The sequence below is a fragment of the Xenopus laevis genome, chromosome 1L (assembly GCF_017654675.1).
Source record: "Xenopus laevis strain J_2021 chromosome 1L, Xenopus_laevis_v10.1, whole genome shotgun sequence".
NCBI lineage: Eukaryota > Metazoa > Chordata > Amphibia > Anura > Pipidae > Xenopus > Xenopus laevis.
Genome location: NC_054371.1, coordinates 33,553,733 through 33,569,260, shown reverse-complemented (window position 1 = coordinate 33,569,260; position 15,528 = coordinate 33,553,733).

Genomic DNA, 15,528 nt, shown 5'->3' with positions numbered 1-15,528 from the left:
TATCAATATATTTAAGACGGAGACATCTTGTGCATACTGCTACTGAAAAATGCCTTACCCTTTAAACAACACAGGGATTGTTTGTCCATATATTGCAATATATTTAAGCTGGCCAACTACGTCAGAGTCATCCCATATCTGGCCAGTTCTATGCTCAATTTTATCTGATTCATTAAGAATTCTATTGCTTCATTATACATTTTACAAAGGGACTAAGTTTTACCTGCAACTTTCTAGCTGCTTTCAAAGTAAAACTCCCAAACTTGGCTGCCCTTTTATTAGACACCAGTGGGATCACCTGACTATAGCTGGGAAGGGTGGGAGCTACAACATGGAGCTGGTCACTGCTCCTGTATAACTAGAACAAACAAGGGAAAGTTTTGCTCACCACTAATTTTTAAAACCATTAGGTGGGGTTGCAACGAGGGTGTGACCACAAAATACATATAGACAAATACAAGAGTCCTCTGCACTCAACCCATTATCAATATATTTAAGACAGCGACATTTTGTGCATACTGCTACTGAAAAATTCAATTTATCTAGTTGGTGTGAGTGCTGCGCTCAGTCCAAATCGCACAGGAAATTTCTTGCTCTCTGCACCAAAGATTTATGCGGGTCCACCGAGTCCGCAAATTTGTACTAAATATAAAGGTAATTGATTTGGTGCGCTAAGTTGATATACGATCCTCAATATCTAAATAAGGATAGAAAAAATGTATATGGTGTAATACAGCCAATTGGTCTTTGTCAAATGTTGCTACTTGAAACTACTCACAAATTGGAGTTTCTTGACAAACTTTCAATTGGCTCATCCACACTGTGATCGGTCAGTAACGTAAACCTGCAATAGACAGCTACAATAGTGTAGTACTGTTGGATTTCTCGGAAGGTATAACGATAAGTTTTACTCACCGAGTGTCGGTTATTAATAAGCGTTCAGAGGTGAAGATCCGCGCTTTTGCCACGGAATGCCGTCTTTCGCTCGATATCGAGGTTACTGGAGACCCCATCACTGCATCCTCGATATCGAGCGAAAGACGGCATTCCGTGGCAAAAGCGCGGATCTTCACCTCTGAACGCTTATTAATAACCGACACTCGGTGAGTAAAACTTATCGTTATACCTTCCGAGAAATCCAACAGTACTACACTATTGTAGCTGTCTATTGCAGGTTTACGTTACTGACCGATCACAGTGTGGATGAGCCAATTGAAAGTTTGTCAAGAAACTCCAATTTGTGAGTAGTTTTAAGTAGCAACATTTGACAAAGACCAATTGGCTGTATTACACCATATACATTTTTTCTATCCTTATTTAGATATTGAGGATCGTATATCAACTTAGCGCACCAAATCAATTACCTTTATGTTTGCTACTGAAAAATGCCTTACCCTTTAAACAAAACAGGGATTGTTTGTCCATATAGCTCCCACCCTTCCCAGCTATAGTCAGGTGATCCCACTGGTGTCTAATAAAAGGGCAGCCAAGTTTGGGAGTTTTACTTTGAAAGCAGCTAGTAAGTTGCAGGTAAAACGTATTCGTCCCTTTTATAAAATGTATAATTAAACCATAGAATTCTTAATGAATCAGATAAAATTGAGCATAGGACTGGCCAGATATGGGATGACTTTGACGTAGTTGGCCAGCTTAAATATATTGCAATATATGGACAAACAATCCCTGTGTTGTTTAAAGGGTAAGGCATTTTTCAGTAGCTGTATGCACAAAATGTCTTAAATATATTGATAATGGGTTGAGTGCAGAGGATCGAAGAGGATCCGCACTCACAGGTCTTAGATAAAAAATAAAAAGGTTTTATTGTAAAACCTTTTTATTTTTATCTTAAGTCCTGTGAGTGTGAATCCTCTTCTTGTTGGGTATATATCGAAATTTTGATACTGCACCCAGGCACCTTAAACCATTTAACGAGAGTGCTGGCTGTCTCATGGATTATATATATATATATATATATATATATATATATATATATATATATATATATATATATATATATATATATATATATATATATATATATATATATATATATATATATATATATATAATTAGACTGAAGACGGTCTGAGTCTAAGGACTTTGAATAAACCACATTTTTCTTTTTTTGGAAAAGTCCTATGTTTACAGCATTTCTACTATTATCTGTTTTACCTCTTGGCTTTTTTTAATTTCAATGATGTGATTGAAGTATGAATTCTGAACACTAAGGGGTTATTTACTAAACTCCGAATGCAAAAATGCTGAAAAATTAGATTTTTTTTTTTAATAAAATCGGACTTTTAAAAAATCATGAATTTTTCGAAATGTATTAAACCCCGAGGATGGAAAAGTCCGAATCAGAAAATCCGGCATCTCAGACCTGTCGAGGTTTCATATAAGTCAATGGGAGAAGTCTCAATGACTTTTGATGTGCGCTGGGTTTTGTGCAAAACCCCGAAGTTTTCTGAGTTTTCAGAATTTCATCTTTAATCCAGTGGGTTGAACAAAAAGATTGCATAAAAATATATACAATATACAATAGAAGAATTCTCCTACTGTGTCTGCCCACTTGAACAGTGTGCGTCCATTAGGCTCCTTAAAGGAAAACTATACCCCCAAAATGAATATTTAAGCAACAGATAGTTTATATCAAATTGAATGACATATTAAAGAATCTTACCAAACTGGAATATATATTTACATAAATCTTGCCCTTTTACATCTCTTGCCTTGAGCCACCATTTCGTGACTCTATCTGTGCTGCCTCAGAGATCACCTGACCAGAAATACTACAACACTAACTGTAACAGGAAGAAGTGTGGAAGCAAAAGGCAGAACTCTGTCTGTTAATTGGCTCATGTGACCTTACATGTGGTTTGTATGTGTGCACAGTGAATCTTACGATCTCAGGGGGCGGCCCTTATTTTTTAAAATGGCAATTTTCTATTTATGATTACCCAATGGCACATACTACTAAAAAAGTATATTATTATGATGGTTATAATGGTTCATTTACATGAAGCAGGGTTTTACTCAGTATCTTTTAATAGAGGCCTAGATTGTTTGGGGGGTATAGTTTTCCTTTAAACTGGCCATACGTATGAAGATCTCTCCCCAATATGCCCATCTTGAGGTGGGCGATATTGGGCTGATATGATTATGGGCCCTACGATCACAACGAGGAGAAAACGGTGTTCGTCTCAAGAACCGAATCAATGATGCATTCATCCATCCAACTGGATTTTTAAGCCCATCCGATCAAAATCTGGCCGACTTTCGACAAAGAATTGTCTTTGAATTGGTTGTTTCAGGGCATATAAAGTGTAATACACAAATACTAATGATTTATGGAATTACAAATGTTGATATATAGGGGGTTATTTACTAAACTCCGAATGCAGAAATCATGAAAAATGTGTTATTTATTTTTTTTTTATAAAATCTGACTTTTAAAAAATCACGAATTTTTCGGAATTTACTAAACACAGACGATGGAAAAGTCAGAATCTGAAAATCTGGCATCTCAGACCTGTCGAGGTTTAAGTTCCAATGATTTTTTGATGTGTGCTGGGTTTCGTGCAATACCCCGAAGTTTTCAGAGTTTTCGGGTAAAAATTAAGAAAGAATTGGATAAAAAAGTCAGAAAAATTGGTGAAAATTAGATTTTTTTTTCACAAAGCAAATTTTTGGGAAAACGTAATAATAAATAAGCGCAAAAAACTCGAGCGGATTTTATCAGCGTTTTTAGCAGAAAATATTGAAATAAATTCGGACTTTGATAAATAACCCCCTTAGAGTTAAGACTGCAATGAAATACAGACTTCCGAAGGAGTAGTGGAGGGGGGGGGAGACTGATTTTCTCTTTAAAAGTGTTATTGGTTTGGTAAAATGTGCGTTTGCATCATTTGTAGCTGCTGGAATTAGAACAGGGTAACCAGATGCATTGAATCTCCTGAGCCCAGCAGGTGGGGGGAAAGAGATTATGTTGCAAATGTTAATGCTGGCGCTGCAATTTAGTCCATACAAACTAAAAGTGTATTATTGAAAAGTCATTTGTACTGTATAATCATCATTTTCAGGACAGCTGGAGCCCAGAGACCTACGTACTTCTAGACTTTGCTGCACATCAGCATTTCTCCCCCCCCCCTTTCTTTATTTGCTTCTAAAGGAATGATATCGCTAATTGAAGATTAATTCAAAGATTAATTGCATAGCCAAATTTTATGACTAATGGTCGGTGTAAGACATGCCAGCTTCTAAACAGATGGAGAAAGTGCAATAATCTTAGCGCACCCGATTATAGTTGGGCAAATCTACGGGTCCTATCCCTTAACATATCAAGCAATTTAATGCTTCATTGATATTGTACAATTAAGGAGAAGGTTAGTGCTGCCATAATAAACAGGAGCAAATGCAAACAGATATATAAAATCAGAGTAGGACTTGCTTGGTTTTAGCTATGATAAATGGCAGAATAGTGTGCAGCACAAGCTGTTAGGAATTCTGTTTGTTTAGGCTAGGATACTTCTCTGCCTATTTCTGTTCTTACAGGAGTGAAAGCTGCCATATTGTTTGCATCGACCAGGCTCAAAGTAGCTTCAACTACACATGTACCTTGCTGAAAGAGAGCCTGAGAATGAAAATCAAGGGTCTAGAGATGGCAGCTGCCAATCCCACTGCAGGTAATGGCAAATATAGGGTTTTATTGGGGATCCTGCGTGATCTGTTTTGGGAGGAGGGGGAAGCCTTACCAGGGGGACTGAGTTATATTAACACTTTTTGTACTCCTTTAAATACCAATGCCATTTTTATTAATGTAATTAGCTTGGAAGACTGACTCTCCTTTTTGTGACTTCTAGCCCCCCCCCCCCACCACCAAGTAAGGGTTAATTTATTAGAGTATTTAAGTTCCTTCTACATTACTCAGCTTCCCTGTAGCATGCAGACATAAACAGTGTTGAATAACATTGTGTGACATGTAGCTCAAGTGCATCTTGGAGGTGCCCTAAACACCAGTTAGGGGGTGTCTTGTAAAGTTTAAACACATTCAGACATTATGGGGCAGATTTGCGAAGTGAAAATTCAACTTCAAAACTCTCAAATTCGATTTGTAAATTATCCAAACTTCATTCAAGTTTTAATTGGGATTTTGAGATTTATCGTACTCTGGCCCATTAAGAACTCAAATTCGACCATAAGTCAATGGGAAAGGTCGAGGGATCAAATTGGTGATGTTTGCAGCCTTCCTGACATTCGACTTTTTTTCTCCGAAAAAAATTTGATTCGAGTTTTTTTTTTTTTTATTATTATTTGATTCCAGTTTTTCTAATTTGAATCAAATTCGATTCAAGTTTTCGGGTCGATCAAATTTCTAAAAAAAAGAAAATTCTAATTTATTAATACATGTCGAGTGTATAGAAGTTTATGGGAGTTTTAAAGAAAACTCGCATGAATTCGAAATTCGAACCTTATAGATGTGCCTCCCCGAGTTCAGTTGCATCAGGTACAGGAACAGTTTTTGTAGTCTAGTAGCTTTCATGACCAAAACAGCATGCTGCTTTTAAAAGGGTAACTATTGCTCATTTAAAAATATGTTGGGATGATGGCACAACTCTGTCAAACATTGAATAGGATATGATAATTCCTAGTCATTTTATCTTTGCTGATTTTTTTTTTTTTTTTTGTAAAGATTAGCCAAATTGACCTGTCGGTTCGATAAGCCAACCTGATTGGTTCAATCTAAATTATCTCTCTACGTCCAACCCTTTGGGAATGTGTTATCTCACATCCACAATATAATGAATTCCATAGAGGGCTATGAGCAATGTAATTCAGGTGATTTAGTCTAGGTCAGTTGAAGCCACTTTGCTAGAAGTGCTTTTTGAATAGTACTGTTGAATAGTAAGTAACATAGTAAGTTAGGTTGAAAAAAAAAAATTTCTTCCTGACTCAAAGATGTCAATCTGACTAGTCCCTGGATGAACTTGTACTATGAGCTATCTCCCATAACCCTGTATTCCCTCACTTGCTAAACACCATCCAACCCCTTCTTAAAGCTATCTAATGTATCAGCCTGTACCACTGATTCAGGGAGAGAATTCCATATCTTCACAGCTCTCACTGTAACAAACCCCTTCCGAATATTTCAACGGAACCTCTTTTCTTCTAATCGGAATGGGTGACTTTGTGTCAGCTGGAAAGACCTACTGGTAAATAAAGCATTAGAGAGATTATTATATGATCCCCTTATATATTTATACATAGTCATCATATCACCCCTTAAGCGCCTCTTCTCCAGTGTGAACAACCTCAATTTGGCCAGTCTTTCCTCATAGCTGAGACTTCCTGTAACTTTTACCAGTTTCAATTCCCGTTTCTGGACCATGAATAGAAAACTCCAAGTTGTTCAGTGGCTTTTCTATCCTTCTGTTTAATAACAGGTACACTGCATGGCCAAAAGTAAATGGACACCCCTTTTAATTTTTGGGATTGTCTATTCAAGCCACATTCATAATGGAGAACACAGTTGCTACTACTGTACATCATACAATGACACTTGTGACAGTTCCAAGTTTCCCACTTTGTAGTAACAGTTTGGGGATGGTCCTTTCCTGTTTCAGCAGAATAATAACCCCAGTGTGCAAGTACAGGTCCATACAGAATGGGTTGCAGGGAAGGGAGTGGAAAAACTTGCCTGGCCTGACAGGGCCCTATTTTTCAACCCAATGGAAAACCTATTGGATAAACTGGAGTGTTGATTCAAGACAGACCTGAAGACTGGGTGCTTATTCCACCAACAATGTTCAAACATCTAGTGGAAAGCCTTCCCTGAACAGTAAAATGTACAGACTGCTCCAGCAGAAGAGAGGGATAAGCTCATATTAATACCCTTGGTTTTGGAATAAGAAGCTGGATAGCATAACAGGCCGCAAAGTGTATATATTAACCTGTATAAGAAATATTTTTTCTGGGGCCTAATAGTTTTTCAAAAAGATTGGAGGAAGATATGCTGCTTTTTTTTCTTTTTTTAACACTTTTGAGATTCTGCCCAAATAAACTTACCGGGGGCAATACCAGTTTCTCTCAAGACCTCTATGATCTGTTTATATATAAAAATAAGCCAAGAGTGTGGGTTCATCCAATATATTATTTTATTGGCAGACAAGGCTTAAAGGACAAGAAAAGTTAAACTAAAGAAGTAGCTAGAAATGTTGTGCATTATGTTTTGTCCTTCTGTACCAGCCCAAGGCAACCACAGCCCTTTAGCAGTAAAGATCGGTGTCTCCAAAGATGCCCCAGTAGCTCCCCATCTTCTTTTCTGCTGATTCACTGCACATGCTCTGTGCTGCTGTCACTTACTGAGCTTAGGGACCCACTCACAATATACAGTACACATAGAATAGAAATGTCACAATATAAGGCTGATTAGTAATTAATACAGATAATTACTACATGGCAGCACAGAAACCAGTGCAATTACCATCAGAATTTATTAATCAGCCCTGTAGCATCAGTTTATATTACCGGCAAACCTCATTTTCTGCTGGATAATTAGTGACGAGCCCTAAGCTTAGCTTCTCAACAGCTGCTCAGAGCCCACTGAGCATGTGAGTGTCACAGACACTTTCCAAGATGGTGACCCCCTGTGACAAGTTTGAAGTCCTGGATCATTGCTGCTATTGACAAGCTGAAACTTTAGCCTCGTGCAATAAATTCATTTTTAGCCCCCTTCTCTTTTAAAGGGGGTTTTCACCTTCAAATTAACTTTTTTTTATGACATAGAGAGTGATATTCTGAGACAATTTGCAATTGGTTTTAATTATTTGTGGTTTTGAGTTATTTAACTTTTTATTCAGCAGCTCTCCAGTTTGCATTTTCAGCAGTCTGGTTGCTAGGGTCCAAATTACCATAGCAACCATGCACTAGTTTGAATAAGAGACTGGAATATGAATAGGAGAGGGACTGAATAGAAAGATGAGTAATAAAAAGTAGCAATAATAATAAATGAATAGCTTTACAGAACATTTGTTTTTAGATGGGTTCAGTGATCCCCATTTGAAAGCTGAGAAGAATCCAAAGAAAAAGGCAAATACCTAAAAAAAACTATAAAAAAATAAATAAAGAAGACCAATGGAAAAGATGCATTCTATAAAATATTAAAAGTAAATTTAAAGGTGAAGTACCCCTTTAAGGCCCACCTACTGTACCTTCTTCTCTTTTGCCTTGTGGCCAGGGAGATAATGGCTGTGTAGACAATTCTAAAACGGCAAGCTGAGCCAGTAATGTAGACCAAAATTAAAGTAAACAGAAAATAAATATAATAGCCGTTTAGGCACAGCCATAGGGGAATACAAAAAAAGATGTAAATGTAGTATAAAAAAACAACTTCTGGGTACATCTCAGCAGGCTAAACCACAGTTAAAAAAGAAACCAAGGAGAGAATATATAAAAGGCCTGTAATGTATGCTTGCAGAGATAATGCCCCAGAAGCCACACTCTATTCCTCTATTTAGAAGCACGCGACTCCTGGCAGATTTCTTTTATTCTCTACATTGAGCTTCTTTGGTGAAACGTTCGCCAGCTGATTTGCACAGTGTTTGCATCCCCTTCTGTTTTCTTTTATTTTGCTACCTGAATGTATTTTTGCAGCCAAGTCAATTGGCCAGAAATGCTTATGCTTTCATTCGTGCCGTTTGTGAGCTTCCTGAGCATGAAATGATCTGAAGGCGTATGGCAGCAGGTGTCTGTACACATATCATTAGCTCACGTTGTCGTGGCTCTTAGTTTCCATCGATGTGGCGCTAATGTGGAGTCAGGCGGATGTAACCCTTTCAGCAGTGCCGGGAAAGTTTCAGCCCTCGCTACTTGCTTTAAATGTCCAGAAACAACCTAAATTTATTTATTTACCCTTATTTCTACAACCTTTTATTAAATGTAATCATTTTAAGGGGCACATTCATCAAGGGTCGAATATCGAGGGTTAATTAACCCTTGACGTTAAATCCTTCGAATAGCGAATTCGAAGGATTTAGTGCAAATTACTTTGATCGATTGAAGTAAAAATCATTTGATTCGAACAATTTTAATCGATCGATTGAAGGATTTTTTGATCGATCAAAAAAAGTGATGGGGAAGGTCCCCATAGGCTAACATTGTACCTCGGTAGGTTTAAACTGCCGAAGTAGGTAGTCAAAGTTTTTTTTAAAGAGTCAGTACTTCGACTATCGAATGGTCGAACGATTTTTAGTTCGAATCATTCGAGTCGAAGGTCATAGTAGCCTATTCGATGGTCGAAGTTTTTTACATTTGAATCCTTCACTCGAGCTTAGTAAATGTGCCCCTAAGTGCCTGTTATATTATCTCCACAATGGTATTTGTAGTGCAGTGAGAATTGTGCTAATTGTAAAATATTCTGTGTAGAGAGTTTATAAAACTCATATTATTTTATACTAAATAAATGCAGGGAGCAAGGTATCCCTGATGAGTCGCACACTCACGATTTATGGATTAAAGGTAAATCTTTATTTTAACATCCGATTAACAAAGTCCAGCGTCTGAGGTCTGACGCGTTTCGTGTCTACGCGCTTCCTCAATGAGGTCTCTGAGGAAGTGCGTAGGCACGAAACGCGTCAGACCTCAGATGCTGGATTTGTTAATTTACCTTTTACCCATAATCCGTGAGTGCGCTGCTGCAGTGTGGTGTGCTGTTACACGTCTCCTTTGTGATGGACTCGGGGCGGCAGCACCAGGGTCACAATGTGGATGGGGTAAGACTCTAATCATATTGTATTATTAAGCGATTGCTATCGATTGTGGGGAGCCCGAGTGGACGTGATGGATTACGGAACCTCAGTGTGCCTTTTATGCTTTTTTCCCAGCTTGAATGGCTGCCCCCATGACTACACCGCAGCTTATTTACATAAACTATAGTAGTCTTTATGGAGCAAACACACAGCATTTACCAGTCATGCTAACAGTATATTATATGTTAATTACTTTAAAACGCTTTAATTTTTTGGTGTTACTGTTCCTTTAATATACTAATGTATATTCCATGCTGATTGAAAGAAGTTAAGTACACGACAAACAAGCCATTTTATCGCTGCCAAAGCTCAAAAATATAAACCACATCCTTTGGTAATTCTAAACCAAAATCAAAGTTAAACTACTTAAACCAAAAACAATTGGAAAACCTAAACCAACTTACTGTATATAATAAATGAACCTGTTACATACAATCGAAAATTAACTAAAGCCATATCCTCCTTCATAGAAGCTCTTAAATCTGATTTGATTGTTTTCAGTTTTCAGTACAATATTGGCGACTCAAGACTGCTCCCAACTCTGACTCCACAGCTCTGATATCCCTCATACTTTATTATACAGTAAGTAGTACAAGTGCACTGTTTCCCTATTGTAGTACGTGAGGGAATTTGTAAAGATCAGGATCATTATGAGTAATATAATTAAAGTGATACTGATCCTAATAAGCTACTGTCAGGGTAAGGTTTTCTATACAATTAAAATTCTAAGCATTGCTTTGCAAAGGGTGCTGTTTTTTTAAAACCCATTGGGGTGTCATGCCCAGTTTTCAGAAGCTGGAATGTTTTTTTTTGTTTTTTAGTCTGATTTTGGCACTACCAGTGATCCCCAACCAGTGGTCCATGAGCAACATGTTTTCCGACCCAATTGGATGTTGCTCTCAAAGTAGATGCTAATTTTTGAATTCCTGACTGGGAGGCAAGTTTTGGTTGCATAAAAAGCAGGTGGATTGCCAAACAGAGTCTCCTGTAGGCTGCCAGTCCACATAGGGGTTACCAATTGCCAATCACATCCCAATCACTTTTTGCCCTACACTCTTCCAAAATGTCTAGTCTGTGTCACTGATATGCACTGAAAAGGTTGAGTTGCAAGAGTACTTCCATAGGGAAAAAGGAATCAGAAACTTGACTTAGTGTGTTGAGTCTAGAAATAATAACTGTCACCTCTACAAATCAGGTGCTGTGGAAGACCAAAGCTGGATCGAACAATCCATTTGTGGCCAAACGTGATCCAGACCCTCCATGCATTATCACCTCTTACTTCATTTATGCTTGCTGAGTGACGCACACAATCTTCAACCACTTTTTACACTCACCAATGTATCAATTTTCTGGTCAATGTGTTTCTTATTTAGAAGAAACCCAATACATGCTTTTTATATTTTTTTTTTTAAACATAAACCAATGAGCTGCACTGCTTACTTGGAAACATTATGACAAGCGTTCATACCATGATGGTCCTCTAAAAATGCCTCCATACATATTCTCCAGCAACTATAGACTAATGAGGCAATTCACTGTTAGTATATGGGGGTTGTAAAGGCTGCTTTATCGCCCCAAACAGCCTAATCTGACATTGCCATAAACGTACTTAAAAAAAACAAAACATTTATAAAGTAACTGTAAGACTCTGCTGGGGATTGAACCAGGACCTCCTGGTTGTTGGTTGCGCTCCTTAACGACTGGGCTTGGAGAGCAGCCAGTGTGTGCATCTCCCTTCCACTTGCATCACACCAGCAACCTTATTGGTTGGGTGTTGTCAGTCAAACAGGGTTGACAACCCTATATTAGTCCAGCCCTACCCCACAGCCAACTCCGGAGCATTGTCCCTACTTCCTGAGCATTGTTTTACATGACTAGCTCTTTTGTTCCTTGCTCTGGCTCCTGCTCCAGTTCCTGCTCCAATCCTTGGACCTAGTCTTGTTCTTTTGGCCTGCTCTTGTTCTGCTCCTGCTTCTATCCTTGCTCCAATCCTTTTCCAGCCTCCACCCACACCATTCCTGCTAAGCCTATCCCTGATTCCTCGCCTGCTCCATCCTGCTCCACTTTGTCTAATCACGGGTTTTCCACCTGTTCTCTTTGTCGTCTCCATCCTGATCCTGCCTGACCTTCTTTGCCCACATCACCCTTGTTCCGGGTTCCTTCATTTCTCCTTCATGTCTCCTGTGTGCACAATTCCAGTCCTTCTCTGAAGGACACATCCTCCATAGTGATCTCTTACTATGCCTTACAATAACTTACTATGCCTTACAATATCAGTCACATATTTATGGACCGGTATAAGTGCAGTTGAACAATGATAACTGTATAACATAAACCTAAATGAAATGGAAGGTCCCAATAAAAGTGATGTTTTAACCAGTTGATAATGTCTGCCATTCAAACCACTGCCTGATTGCAGCCAACCTACCAGCCAGATCGCATTTGTTCACATTTTAATTCAATTTCATCCAATTTCCAGTCCTTTCTTTATTAAATGAATCCGTATTTGAAAAAGCAATCTCAGTTTTCCAAACCAAACTATATACGTCTGGGTATGTTTTCATCTGCAGAAAGGCAGCCAATGAATCAGGAAGAAAGGCCCTTGTTTGTTTTTTTTTAAAGACAGCCTTTGTTCCCAAAATACGTATTCAACACTGACGTTGTTGAGAATGCTGGCAACATTCTTCTAAAAAAAAAAACCCAGTGGAATAAATACTAGTCCTCTTGTCTGGATTGACGTAGAAGTCAGCAAAAAAAAAAACCTTCCATGATCAGTGGCCAGTGCTAGTATTTGTGCACATGGAAGTTATCTGAAATAAATCACTAAGCTCCATGACGTCACAGAGAAATCTTCAGGTGCAAAAACTCCAGCTATTTTTGTTCCTTTTGTAATTTGAGTCTCCTCATGTTTTTTTTTCCCACCACCGTCTTATGTCAGCAAATGTCCAGGTGGCTGCAATCTATAAAATTGTGGAGAGCTCCCAGCGCCAGCTGTTGTGGGACATTCTCAATTTATATTCTCGTTGAAAAGTGTAATATCTTTAGCAAGACAACAGGAGCAGGTGCCCAGCTTGCTGGCTGGGGGGAAGCAGCCTTTATTGAGCTCCCGCCGACTCAATTGTGCACCTGGGTGGAAGCGCTGGCAGGCACGCTGCTCAAGAAGCTGAAAATGAAACAATGAAAATCTATTGAACAGGCAAATCTGAAGGAATTTTTCGGAAGTGATTAAGGGTACTAGCTACTGTGAAATTAAAACAGAACATATATTAATGTCTCTTTAATAGGCTGTAATCACTGATTTATTTAACGTATATGCTTGTCTTTTACTAATTATCACAAAGATCACCCAGGGTTTGTTTGCTGTGATAAAAACGGAATACAGATCTTATTCGCTCTTTACTCATCCAGATCAGTGCTGTTTAATTCTGTGGAATTTTTCTGGCCTACATGGTGGAGGGCCAATAATGAAAGCCAGTGTTAGACACACCCTGTTTTTAAACCACACCCACTATAACCCACACCTATATTATCACAAGAGATGTTAAGACGATACCCATCTTAATGGTGGTAACACACAAAACAATGAAATGGTTGGTGCTCACAGCATGGATATCATATGTGATAAAAGTTGTCATATTAAGAAATACCCTTATATCCATATGCCTTCCCTGTGGATAACACAGCAATCCCCAGTACATGATTAAACACCTTAGGGACCCATAACAACAATTTCCAAATGCTAACAACCCCTACCAGGCTCACGTCCCGCAGGCAGAGTATGGCACACACAGGGAGCCTAGGGCAGGCGGAGTATGACACAAACAAGGAGCATAGGGCAGGCAGAGTATGACACACACATGGAGAATAGGGCAGGCAGAGTATGGCACACACAGGGAGCATAGGGCAGGCAGAGTATGACACACACAGGGAGCATAGGGCAGGTAGAGTATGGCACACACAGGGAGCATAGGGCAGGCAGAGTATGACACACACAGGGATCATAGGGCAGGCGGAGTATGACACACACAAGGAGCATAGGGCAGGCAGAGTATGGCACACACAGGGAGAATAGGGCAGGCAGAGTATGGCACACACTGGGAGCATAGGGCAGGCAGAGTATGGCACACACTGGGAGCATAGGGCAGTCAGAGTATGACACACACAGGGAGCAGAGTATGGCACATACAGGGAGCATAGAGCAGGCAGAGTATGGCACACACAGGGGACATAGGGCAGGCAGAGTATGGCACACACATACACAGGTTTGTACAATCCAGGAGCTTATACTTTGAATTTGAGGTGTAAACAATGCAGGGGCCCATTCATCTTAGTACTGATACCATTTAAATCTTACACAAGTTAAGCAGTCACAGCAGGCAGACTTTCAAGTGGGGGTCACACAAGGGGGGGGGGGTCACAGGCCAAATGAGGTAATGGATTATTTGCATTGGGTTAAGCAGAGGCAGACCCACAGGCTACGAGGGGTGGGACTACAACAGGGCTGGTGTCAGGAAAGACATTTTTTAAGAGAAAAATTCTGGATTCAGATTCCATTTAGTATTTAGCCAAATTTTTCATGGTGCAATCAATCTACAGGCAAAAATTATGAATCTAGGGTTGTCACCAGTATAGGATTACCAGGTAGGCAGTTTTAGAGGCGGGGTACAGTAAAAAAAAAAACTGTGGTTCAGATATGAATTCTATCACAGATCCGATCGCATCACCAGAGACCGACTAGCAGGCTCTGCTGGCTTCCCCTCTCTTTGGACTGATGCTGATGCCTTTCTAGTGTTGGACTGGCCCACCAGGGCCCCATTGTCCCAAGCATCTTGGCAGGCTGTGCAGTACAGCAGTGGAGCACTAGGGGGCCTAAACGTGGCAAGCAATAATCTACTGCAGGTATTAATTAGAGGCAGGGGGCATGCTGGAGAGGTGGGCACTTTGCCCGGGTTTTACGTTGGGCCCTGCCTTCCCCAGGCCAAAACTGTGCCTTGCCATTACATAGTTACATAGTTGAAAAAAAAACAAAGTTCATCAAGTTCAGCCCCTCCAAATGAAAACCCAGCATCCATACACACACCCCTCCCTACTTTTAATTAAATTCTATATACCCATACCTATACTAACTATAGAGCTTAGTATCACAATAGCCTTTGATATTATGTCTGTCCAAGAAATCATCCAAGCCATTCTTAAAGGCATTAACTGAATCAGCATCACAACATCACCCGGCAGTGCATTCCACAACCTCACTGTCCTGACTGTGAAGAACCCCCTACGTTGCTTCAAATGAAAGTTCTTTTCTTCTAGTCTAAAGGGGAGGCCTCTGGTACGGTGATCCACTTTATGGGTAAAAAGGTCCCCTGCTATTTGTCTATAATGTCCTCTAATGTACTTATAAAGTGTAATCATGTCCCCTCGCAAGCGCCTTTTTTCCAGAGAAAACAACCCCAACCTTGACAGTCTCCCCTCATAATTTAAGTCTTCCGTCCCTCTAACCAATTTAGTTGCACTTAGTCTCTGCTCTCTCTCCAGCTCATTTATATCCCTCTTAAGGACTGGAGTCCAAAACTGCACTGCATACTCCAGATGAGGCCTCACCAGGGACCTATAAAGAGGCAGAATTATGTTTTCATTGATTCCAATTACAACGCATTTAGCAAAATATTACCATTTTGCTTCTTTTTCTGCAGTTGCCCAATTTTTAGGGTGAAGCATGATGGGC